Consider the following 9,345-nt stretch of genomic DNA (forward strand, 5'->3'; position numbering starts at 1 on the left):
TCTGAAAATAATAATATTGGTTCGGAACTCCTAAAATTAATAAAGAGTTTAGTATTTATAGCCATCCGAAATTAGTGCAGGCGAATAGTTCGGCGAGGTTAGTCGAGTCCGCCGAATGACTCGGCGACTCGCCCTTCTTCTATCTCATCGCCGTTTAGTACTTGCCTTCAGCATCTTCACGTTCTGGACCATTGGTCGGTATAGTATTACTTCGCGGAACTATTCAGCGAAGCGCTGACTGTGCCTTTCATCTCCTTTTTCATCCTCTTCCTTCAAGGCTTCGCATAATGGAACAAAGGGCGGAGTCTGTCCTTTCGGCGGATCGCCAAAGGTGCTTGGTGATGCTCAGGCTTCAGCTTCTTCGTTCTTTTCAGCCTTTTTGTTTCTTTTTGCGCCTAAGGCGTCCATGCTTCCACTAAAACTTCAAATACTTGAAACTTAAGAGTTTTCATCACATATTGAGACAAAATAAGCATTCGAGGACACTATATATATCAAAATAAAGCCCTAAATGAGTCCAATTTGTGGACTCATCAGTTGGATAAAAAATAACATTACTTTTCTTCGTAGGTACCTTTTATTCTCGTTTTTCTTCTTGCTAATTTTCTGCCTAGCTATCATTTCCTTGATGCAACTAACATGAAATTGTTCTTTTAGCTGATAAGGAATGTGGAGTTTGAAGAACCTATTGAGGAAGACAGTGCAGATTAAGTATCAACAACAGGAAATGTTAAAGAACAAGAGACATATTATGTTTTTTTTGTTAGAAGTTATGTAAAGATGATTCCATTTGGATACGATTTTTATATTTTGCCAGGAGTTGAACAAATTTCATACAGCCAGATATTCTGATCCGTCTTTGTAAAAAAAAAAACAAATTTCATAAAATTTTGATAGTTAAAATTGTGGTCATGTAATGATTTCGTTATTTGTAATTAATTATGAAGTTTATATATATATATATATATTTATTTTTTTATTTTTTATTTTTATTTTTTATTTTTTATATTCCTTTTAACATTTTCATTTAGTTTTTATATATCTTTACAATAATAGGATAATTGGATTTTTGATTAAATGTTTGCAACTGAATTTCCCCTCGTTAAAAGTCTCTTTTCTTCTAGTGAACGGCATCCAAAGCAAAGGCAACCAAACTTCCTACCATAGGTGGGAAAGGGAAAGGAAAGGGTAAGGCCCCCGCAACTGAGTCACCAGAGGTCACCTCCAACAGTGAGGGAGTTTACGCAACTCACCTCACCACATATGAAAGTGAGGGGGGACACCAGGATCCTTAAGCTATCATCTCTGAGCTTGAGGATGACCAGCTGCTATTGAATCAGAGAGATGAAATGTGCTCCAAGAGGGTGCATGATCCGTCTAGGATCCGAGTGCCTCAGACCACTCCTCCTTCTCCAGTTCCAGATCAGATTGTGGTCCCAACACCACATGCATAGGGTCCTCCTCCTCGGTCTCTCAACAGACTAAAGGCTGAGGACTATCATCAAGGAGAAGAGATTGTCCACAGATGGTTTGGTAGACAGATATCCGGAGATCTGGAGCACCTTGAAATCCCACAACTTCCAACTCTTTACTAAACACTGGGGTCATTACATTCTTAATTGGGTTCGGGAGTCTTACACTTCCTATGGAGCTTTGGTGCCACAGGGAAAAAGGAAGGCTACTGCCTTCTAGCCACTAGACTATGTAGTTGTTAGGCGAAGGAAGATAAAGTGTGATAGTGATGATATAAACGTTGTTTTGGAATGCACTGCCAACTTTACAGATGACAACTAGAGCATGATCAAAACAAAGGCTTGGGAGGATATGAAAGGTTGGTTGGCCCCTCTTTTGTCTGACAGCACTCCTAGGTGGATCGAGGCTGGAGTGCCAATAGAGAAGAAATACCTCAATATGGCAGTGAGCTATTGGTTTGGCTTCATTAGTAGCACAATAATGTCATCCCAGAATGAGTCTATCCTCCGCCACACAAAGGCAGCCTATCTTGGATCCATTATTGCAGGGAAGCGCATTAATCTAGTGCGATTATTAGATAGGAGATGGCCATGAGAGCTCGGTAGCAGTAGACATCTCTTCCTTTTCCAGTGTTGATCACCGAGTTGTGCAGACGACCTCGGGTGCCACGTGATGAGAAGAAGTATGTGGAAGTGATTCCCACCTCCTCTACTGATATCCAGTGTATTGAGGCCGAGTACTTGAAGGATGAGGCTGAGAAAAAGAGGGCAGCCCCGGTGGATACATCCCTGATTGTTGATATTGAGACACTACCTATAAAGGCAGCATTGCCTACTCCGGCCACTGGGACTTCAGGTATTTCTATCTATGCCTCTTCTAGGACTCTGAGTTCTTCTACCACTGCCCTACCTCCTAGGTCTGTTGCTAGTACTGCTGTTTCCCAACCTCCACTCACCAGACCATGCTGCTACCGATGCGGCACCTAGCTCATTCTACTGATGTGTGTGCCTCCAGGCTAGATGCTGCAGTTTCTGTGATGATTGAGAGTTCTCTCACCGTTGCTTTGACACCTCTTAGAGATGATATCAATGCTTTCACGACAAGGATAGAGGTGTGTGAGAGAGGCCAGGTAGCCACTCATGAGGTGACGACCTTAAATGTCGTAATTGCAGAGTTGAGGAAAGATGTGGACCAGCTGAAGTCCACTTACATGTTGATGATTTTTGGGACTGTGGACATCCCTGATGACCTGGACACAGATATTCTAGCCTATTCTTATGTGCCTCCGGCTACTACCGGAGATGAGGTTAGCGTTGATGATATGGCTGGAGAGTCCGAGGCTGAGACTGATGAGGAGCAGCTTGGTGCTCAGGAGGAGACCACCTATGAGGGCCTTACTGAGGTTGAGAAGGCGATGGTACGTTTGTCCATTCAGACTTTATTGAGGGATACCTCGATGGCAGGCTTTAGTAGAGCTAGTGTTGATGTTACATCAGGCACTGATGTTCAATCCTAGTTGACCCCTAGCATTAATGCCCAAACAGATGGAGTGACTGCGATGCAGACTTCACCCCCGGCTTAGCCGGATGACATCTTTACCTCCTTCTATGTTGTTTTTATTGATTATTGTTGTTTTAGTTGCATTTTAGTACAAGTTCTTTTCTTTTGTGGGTGGAGTGAGGTATTTCCATACCTACTTGATGTGATTACATTTTATTTGTATATATTGGGTTTTGTGATCTATATTTGTGTTTTAATTGTGTTTGGATCTGAATCTTGTGGATGTTTGAGCTAGCTCCTTGTTTTGAATGGAAATGGTTTTGACCTATGTTTCAAATTTTGTGCCACCTCTATTGTTTCTGATTGTGGCTGTTCTTGTGCAAATTTGAGTATCGGTTATGATCAACACCGATGACTTGAATAGTGCTCTTAATTGTACAAAATGAATGTGGGGCAATGATGAGGCCAAATGAAGTTCCATAGACAATGTGTGGACTTTTAGCATCTCGTTGTGACTAGCCGGTTATCGAATGAGTCTCTTGTGCTGAACATTGCACACTAGCTAGAAAGTGTGGAGTCTTGTTTGATATTGGTGCCAATGCCTTGTGTGCTGAGATTACCTTGATCATTGTGTGTGATGACACCTAGAATTTTTACCGTTGGTCTGGTTGACTAAGTGATGGAAGCACTTGAAATGATCTTAGGCAACAATTTTGAAGAGTGAAACAATTTGACAATATACCTCTTTTTGTGGCCAACCTTGTGAGATGTGTGAACCTTGCTTGAACCCCCTTGAGCCTTATCCTTTTCTTGGAAGAAACTTGAGCAATTGTGACCACTCTTTATCCATTCACCCATAACTCTCATGAAGTGTTGATTGTTTGAATAGCCAACTTAGTCCAAAAGCCTAAGTTGGGGGTGTGGTGAAAAGAGAAGGGAAATCAAGAAGTGTGAGAAATTCCCCCTTTGAGTAATGGCTTTGAAAAAGATGGAACCCCTCCATGTAGCAAAAAAGAAGAAGAAAAAAGAAAGCAAAAGAAAAAGAATGAAAAAGTTGTGAAATAAAGTAGTGGAAGTTGCAAAAAAAAAAGGGGTGTTGAATAATCGGGTGAATTGTGAGCATGATCAAAATGTTAAAGAAAAGGAAGAAAGTGATGTTCAGACAACACTTCATGTGAGTAGTAACAACTGAGCCTAAATGACCATACCTTTACACTCAGCCCCATTGCAAGCCTTGAAAAGACCTCTGTGATCTTTAGTGAGCTGAAACAAATGTTGATTCGAAAATAAGGGCAAACCTATAGGTAAAGTCATGCATGTGTTCATCTTTGTGAGTGTGATAGTCGTATGTGATTCCGGAACTATAAATTGTTGAAGAGCATTGTATGACTAGGGAATCATTTTTGTTGTGAGGGCATTTGACTACCTTTGTTGAGCTTGAACTTGAATTTCAAGCAAGTGTTGTGAACTTGAGCGTCTTTGATAATGGTGAGTCACAGTTTGAATATTTGAGTGCACAAGCGATCATTGCATGAGTAAGTTGAATCTTGTTGTGTGCATTCATGTCGAATCCTATGCAGCACTATGTGAAACATCCTTTTTGAACTACTGATCTTCAGTTTTACTTGAGGACAAGCAAAAGTTGATGTTGAGGGTGTTGATGAGTCCGAGATTTGGACTCATTTAGGGCTTTGTTTATATAGATTTATTGTCCTCAAATGTTTAATTTGTGCCATTAACTGATGTTAAATCCTTGATTTTCACGTATTTTGATAGAAGAATAAAGCAAGGACACTAACAGGCAAAAAGGAACAAACCAAACTGAAGAAATAAAGAAAGGCAAGCCTGGTGATCTCCAAGAGGACTTGGAGAATCGCCGAGGGGCTAGTTTGACTGCCTAAAGTTCCATTGTGCCAGCTCTGAGGGAAGAAACCAAGTCGGTGACAAAAATAAACAGTCCGCGAATCACCGAGCAGTTCCACGATGCAAATAGAGATCGCCCAAAGTTTCAGAACTTGAGGATGCTAAAGTGCCAAGGCGAAAAGGCGATGGAAGAGATCAATGGGAAGTTCACCGAGTGGTTCGGCAAGCCCGACTTACTTCGCCAAACAACACTTTGTGGCTTAATTTTGGTGACTATAAATTAGATTTTGAACATTTATTTTAGCATGTTGGACAGAGTGGACTAAGCCTAATTTAGTTTAGAACACTTCTCTTTGTAGTTTTTCATAGTTTTGAAGAATTTTAGAGGTTTAATTTGGAGATTTTGGGAGTGGGTTTTGAATATTCTACAAATTGAAGCATTGTAAAGACTAAATCACTCTTACCCAGTTGATGGCTAATCGATTCAATAATCGTTTTTACTTTTTTATGATGTTTGGCTAAAACCCCAATTCTTGGGGTGTGATCATGTGATTACGGGTTGAATTAGTTTATGGGTATTGTTAATTACTAGTTTAAATGCAAAATTGAAGTGAATTTAATCATTAATTGTGGTTTAATTTATGAATTGTAGTTGCAAATGCAGTTCTAATTTTGTGTTTTTGGCTTGCGAGAGAGAGGTTTTAGAACTAAGATTATTGATTAATGATTTGTAGGTATTGGGTTGAGTTGGGTTTAGCTCGAGAGAGTGAATCCTAAACTCAATCCTACCAATCTAGCTCGAGAGAGTGGATGAATTAAGTTGTGGGTTGTTATTCATTGTTATGCTTGTAGATGTTCGAAAGATATCACCTTATTTAGGGTAGTTGTTCGAGAGAAAGCTATCTCCCTTATAGTCTAGCCTACTGACTGATTTTTAGGTGTTTACTAGTAGTTTCAATTACCTATATATCAACATTGTCCTATAATCGATCACATCCCGAGAATTTTTCTCCTTATTGTTAATTCGTAGTGTTTGTAACTGCTTTGTAATTGATAATTAAAACCAAACCCCCATCTAACATTCGTGTAACCCCTTTAATTTGATTATTGTCTTTTTTGATAATTTCTATTCCTATGGCTGATTAGACCACGTTTGCATTTCCTAAATGAATTTGAACACGTACCGCTCCCCGTGGGAGTTGACCCCAAATCATTTGTTGAGTTTTATATTGATTAACGATCGTTGACACCTAGAATTGGATGAGGTGTGCTTAAAATGTTAAATCAGGGGGTTCCACTTGGCGGATCGCCAAGCCACTTAGCGTTCACTCCCTTCTTTAACGAGTCGGTTAAGGAAAGGGATATTTTTCGCTTCTCTGTATCCGAGGTGTTACAAAAATGAAGCAAAAGTCTCATACACTTGTCTAAAAATCCATCTACAACAATAGAATCATTGGGACACAGCCCATACAACAATGTTCAAACCTAAAATCAAAAGACCATAAGGAACTGGTGGTCAAATCCTTGAATACTATGAGGACTGGCCAATCTTCAATCTTGCCTCTACTATAGATCTTAGCCACGGGGATGAGAATCGGGAACGTCGGACCCTACATTTGGATAAGAAATGTAGGCAAGGGTATACGTTAGTATAAGAATGAACTAAATATGATAGCTTTCATAAACATCAACATAAACATAAGAGTTAGACAACATAAGTCATAACCATAATCAATGCACATAATAGATCATTTCAACATAAAAGGAATACTTCTTGAAGTAACCTCAATTAGTCCTTAGTCATCAAGGAAGGCAAACTCAAGCAACAATCCAAGCTCATCGCCTATAATACTTATCTTAGATTATCTTTTATAGACATGAGGAATCACTTCTTTCCTTCCTATAAAGGCTCATGGGAATTCTCCTCTTGCCTTAATTAAATGGATCATGGGTACTCACTTCCATGTCCAACTTATGGGATCATGGGTACTTGCCTCCATGCCCAACATTATATGACACGGGTACTCGTCTCCATATCTTTATATAAGGATCATGGGTAATCGCCTCCATGTCAAATAATCATTATAGGAACGTGGGAGGTTGATTGAATAATACTACCAAAGACACTTAATCCAGTTCTAAGAGTCAACGATTGTTAGTCAGTATATAACCCAACTAAATGAGTTGGGGTCGAATCCTATAGGGAGTGGTGCGTGTTTAAGATTCAATAGGAAAATATGAATATGTTCAAATCAGCCATAGGAATAGACATTATCGAATAAAGACATAGGGTGTGTTTGGTATGAAGGAAAACATTTTCCGGAAAATGTTTTCCAATTTTCTCATGTTTGGTTGGGCTAAATGTTTTGGAAAATGTTTTCCAAATCAATTCATTTTCCTCAAATTTAAGGAAAATGACTTCCCTTCTAAATAGGGCTGGGCATAATATGGTTAAAACCGAAAAAACCGACCGAACCGATTTTTTTTTTTAATTTCGGTTTCGGTTTTTCGGTTATTTCGGTCGTTTTCGGTTTCAATTTTGAATATTTCGGTTTTTTGGTTTGGTTTTCGGTTTTTGGCTAAAACAATTCGGTTAACCGAAAAACCAAAATTATACATATATTCTTTACACCTCTTAATTAAATTACTTCAGTAGCCCATGCCCAGCCGGCCCATTTTCAAAATTAGGCCCAAATTCCAATAGAAATCCCTAAACTGATAACCTGAAATCCCTAACACAATACAAATCACAGTAAGCTCTCATCTCTCAACTCTCGTCACTCGTCAGTCGTCTCTCAGTTACGACTTACATCGCTGCTCGTCTCTCAACTCTCATCTCTCGTCTCTCGTCTCTCGTCTCTCGTCTCTCGTCTCTAAAGTCTTAGGCCAGCCGCTACTCCTTGGCTCCTCGCTGAGTGCTCGCAGGTCGCAGCCCGCCACTGCTCAGTGCTCGCGACTCGAAGGTTAATGCTTCTATATAGAGAATATCAACTAGGTGAGTTTGGAGAGCAAAAGCAAAATTGTATGGCATAGATTGTTGGAGTTTCGAGAGTATTGTTAAGTGTTGATTGTTATTTGTTATAGAAGTTGATGTTGATTGTTGTATTATTTGAACAGCAACACAGCCACAACCACAACCCACAGGTCACTGTTAATTGGTAAGTTGCAAGTTAAATGTTGTTGAAATTTGAAGGCAAAAGACAAACTGTATGGCATAGATTGTTGGAGTTTCGAGAGTATTGTTAAGTGTTGATTGTTATTTGTTATAGAAGTTGATGTTGATTGTTGTATTATTTGAACAGCAACACAGCCACAACCACAACCCACAGGTCACTGTTAATTGGTAAGTTGCAAGTTAAATGTTGTTGAAATTTGAAGGCAAAAGACAAACTGTATGGCATAGATTGTTGGAGTTTCGAGAGTATTGTTAAGTGTTGATTGTTATTTGTTATAGAAGTTGATGTTGATTGTTGTATTATTTGAACAGCAACACAGCCACAACCACAACCCACAGGTCACTGTTAATTGGTAAGTTGCAAGTTAAATGTTGTTGAAATTTGAAGGCAAAAGACAAACTGTATGGCATAGATTGTTGGAGTTTCGAGAGTATTGTTAAGTGTTGATTGTTATTTGTTATAGAAGTTGATGTTGATTGTTGTATTATTTGAACAGCAACACAGCCACAACCACAACCCACAGGTCACTGTTAATTGGTAAGTTGCAAGTTAAATGTTGTTGAAATTTGAAGGCAAAAGACAAACTGTATGGCATAGATTGTTGGAGTTTGGAGAGTTGTTGAGTGTTGATTGTTATAGAAGTTTGTTGATTGTTGTATTATTTGAACCGCAACCTGCAACACAGCCACAACCCACATGACACTATTAATTAAATTTGGTTAAACCGAAAACCAAACCGAAATAAACCAAACCGAAATTGTAATAACCGAACCGAACTGAATTTATTTCAGTTTGGTTTGGTTTCATATTTTTGCCAACCGAAAACCGAAAAACCAAACCGAAATTTACAAACTGAACCGAACCGACCGAACGCCCAGCCCTAACCCCAACAATGGAGGATTTCTCTGATTTCATTGAAGATATGGAGCTGATGGTGGACTTTCAGCTGGTGGTGGTGGTGTGCGATTATACTTGGATTAAAGGAGATAAGACTAATGCTGCTTCCAGAATTGACAGAATTCTTGTATCCAAAGAGTGGGATGACAGCTTCAGGAAAATCAAATAGGTTAGGCGGCAGAGATTTGTTTCTTATCACCATCCAGTGGCATTACAATGTGGTGAATGGGAACAAACCAAATCATATTTCAAATTTGACAACTGGTGGCTGAACACAAATGGTTTTGTGGATAGAGTTAGAGGTTGGTAGGAATCTTTTGATTTTACTGGAAAGCCTGATCATATCCTAGCATGCAAACTGAAAGCTTTAATAGACAAGCTAAAAGAATGGAGCAGGTCCACCCTAGGTGCAATCTGGGAATTCAAAATACTCAGA

General features: G+C 39.3%; 1 long non-coding RNA gene across 1 annotated transcript; it reads left to right on the plus strand.

The window, feature by feature from the left end:
- The first annotated feature begins 7,525 nt into the window (after positions 1–7,525).
- Positions 7,526–8,670, plus strand: LOC107058654 (uncharacterized). The gene is made up of 2 exons (XR_001472199.1): positions 7,526–7,831; positions 7,954–8,670. It is a non-coding gene; the product is annotated as an uncharacterized lncRNA (long non-coding RNA).
- The last annotated feature ends 675 nt before the right edge of the window (positions 8,671–9,345 follow it).

The sequence above is a fragment of the Solanum tuberosum genome, unplaced genomic scaffold (assembly GCF_000226075.1).
Source record: "Solanum tuberosum cultivar DM 1-3 516 R44 unplaced genomic scaffold, SolTub_3.0 scf00588, whole genome shotgun sequence".
NCBI lineage: Eukaryota > Viridiplantae > Streptophyta > Magnoliopsida > Solanales > Solanaceae > Solanum > Solanum tuberosum.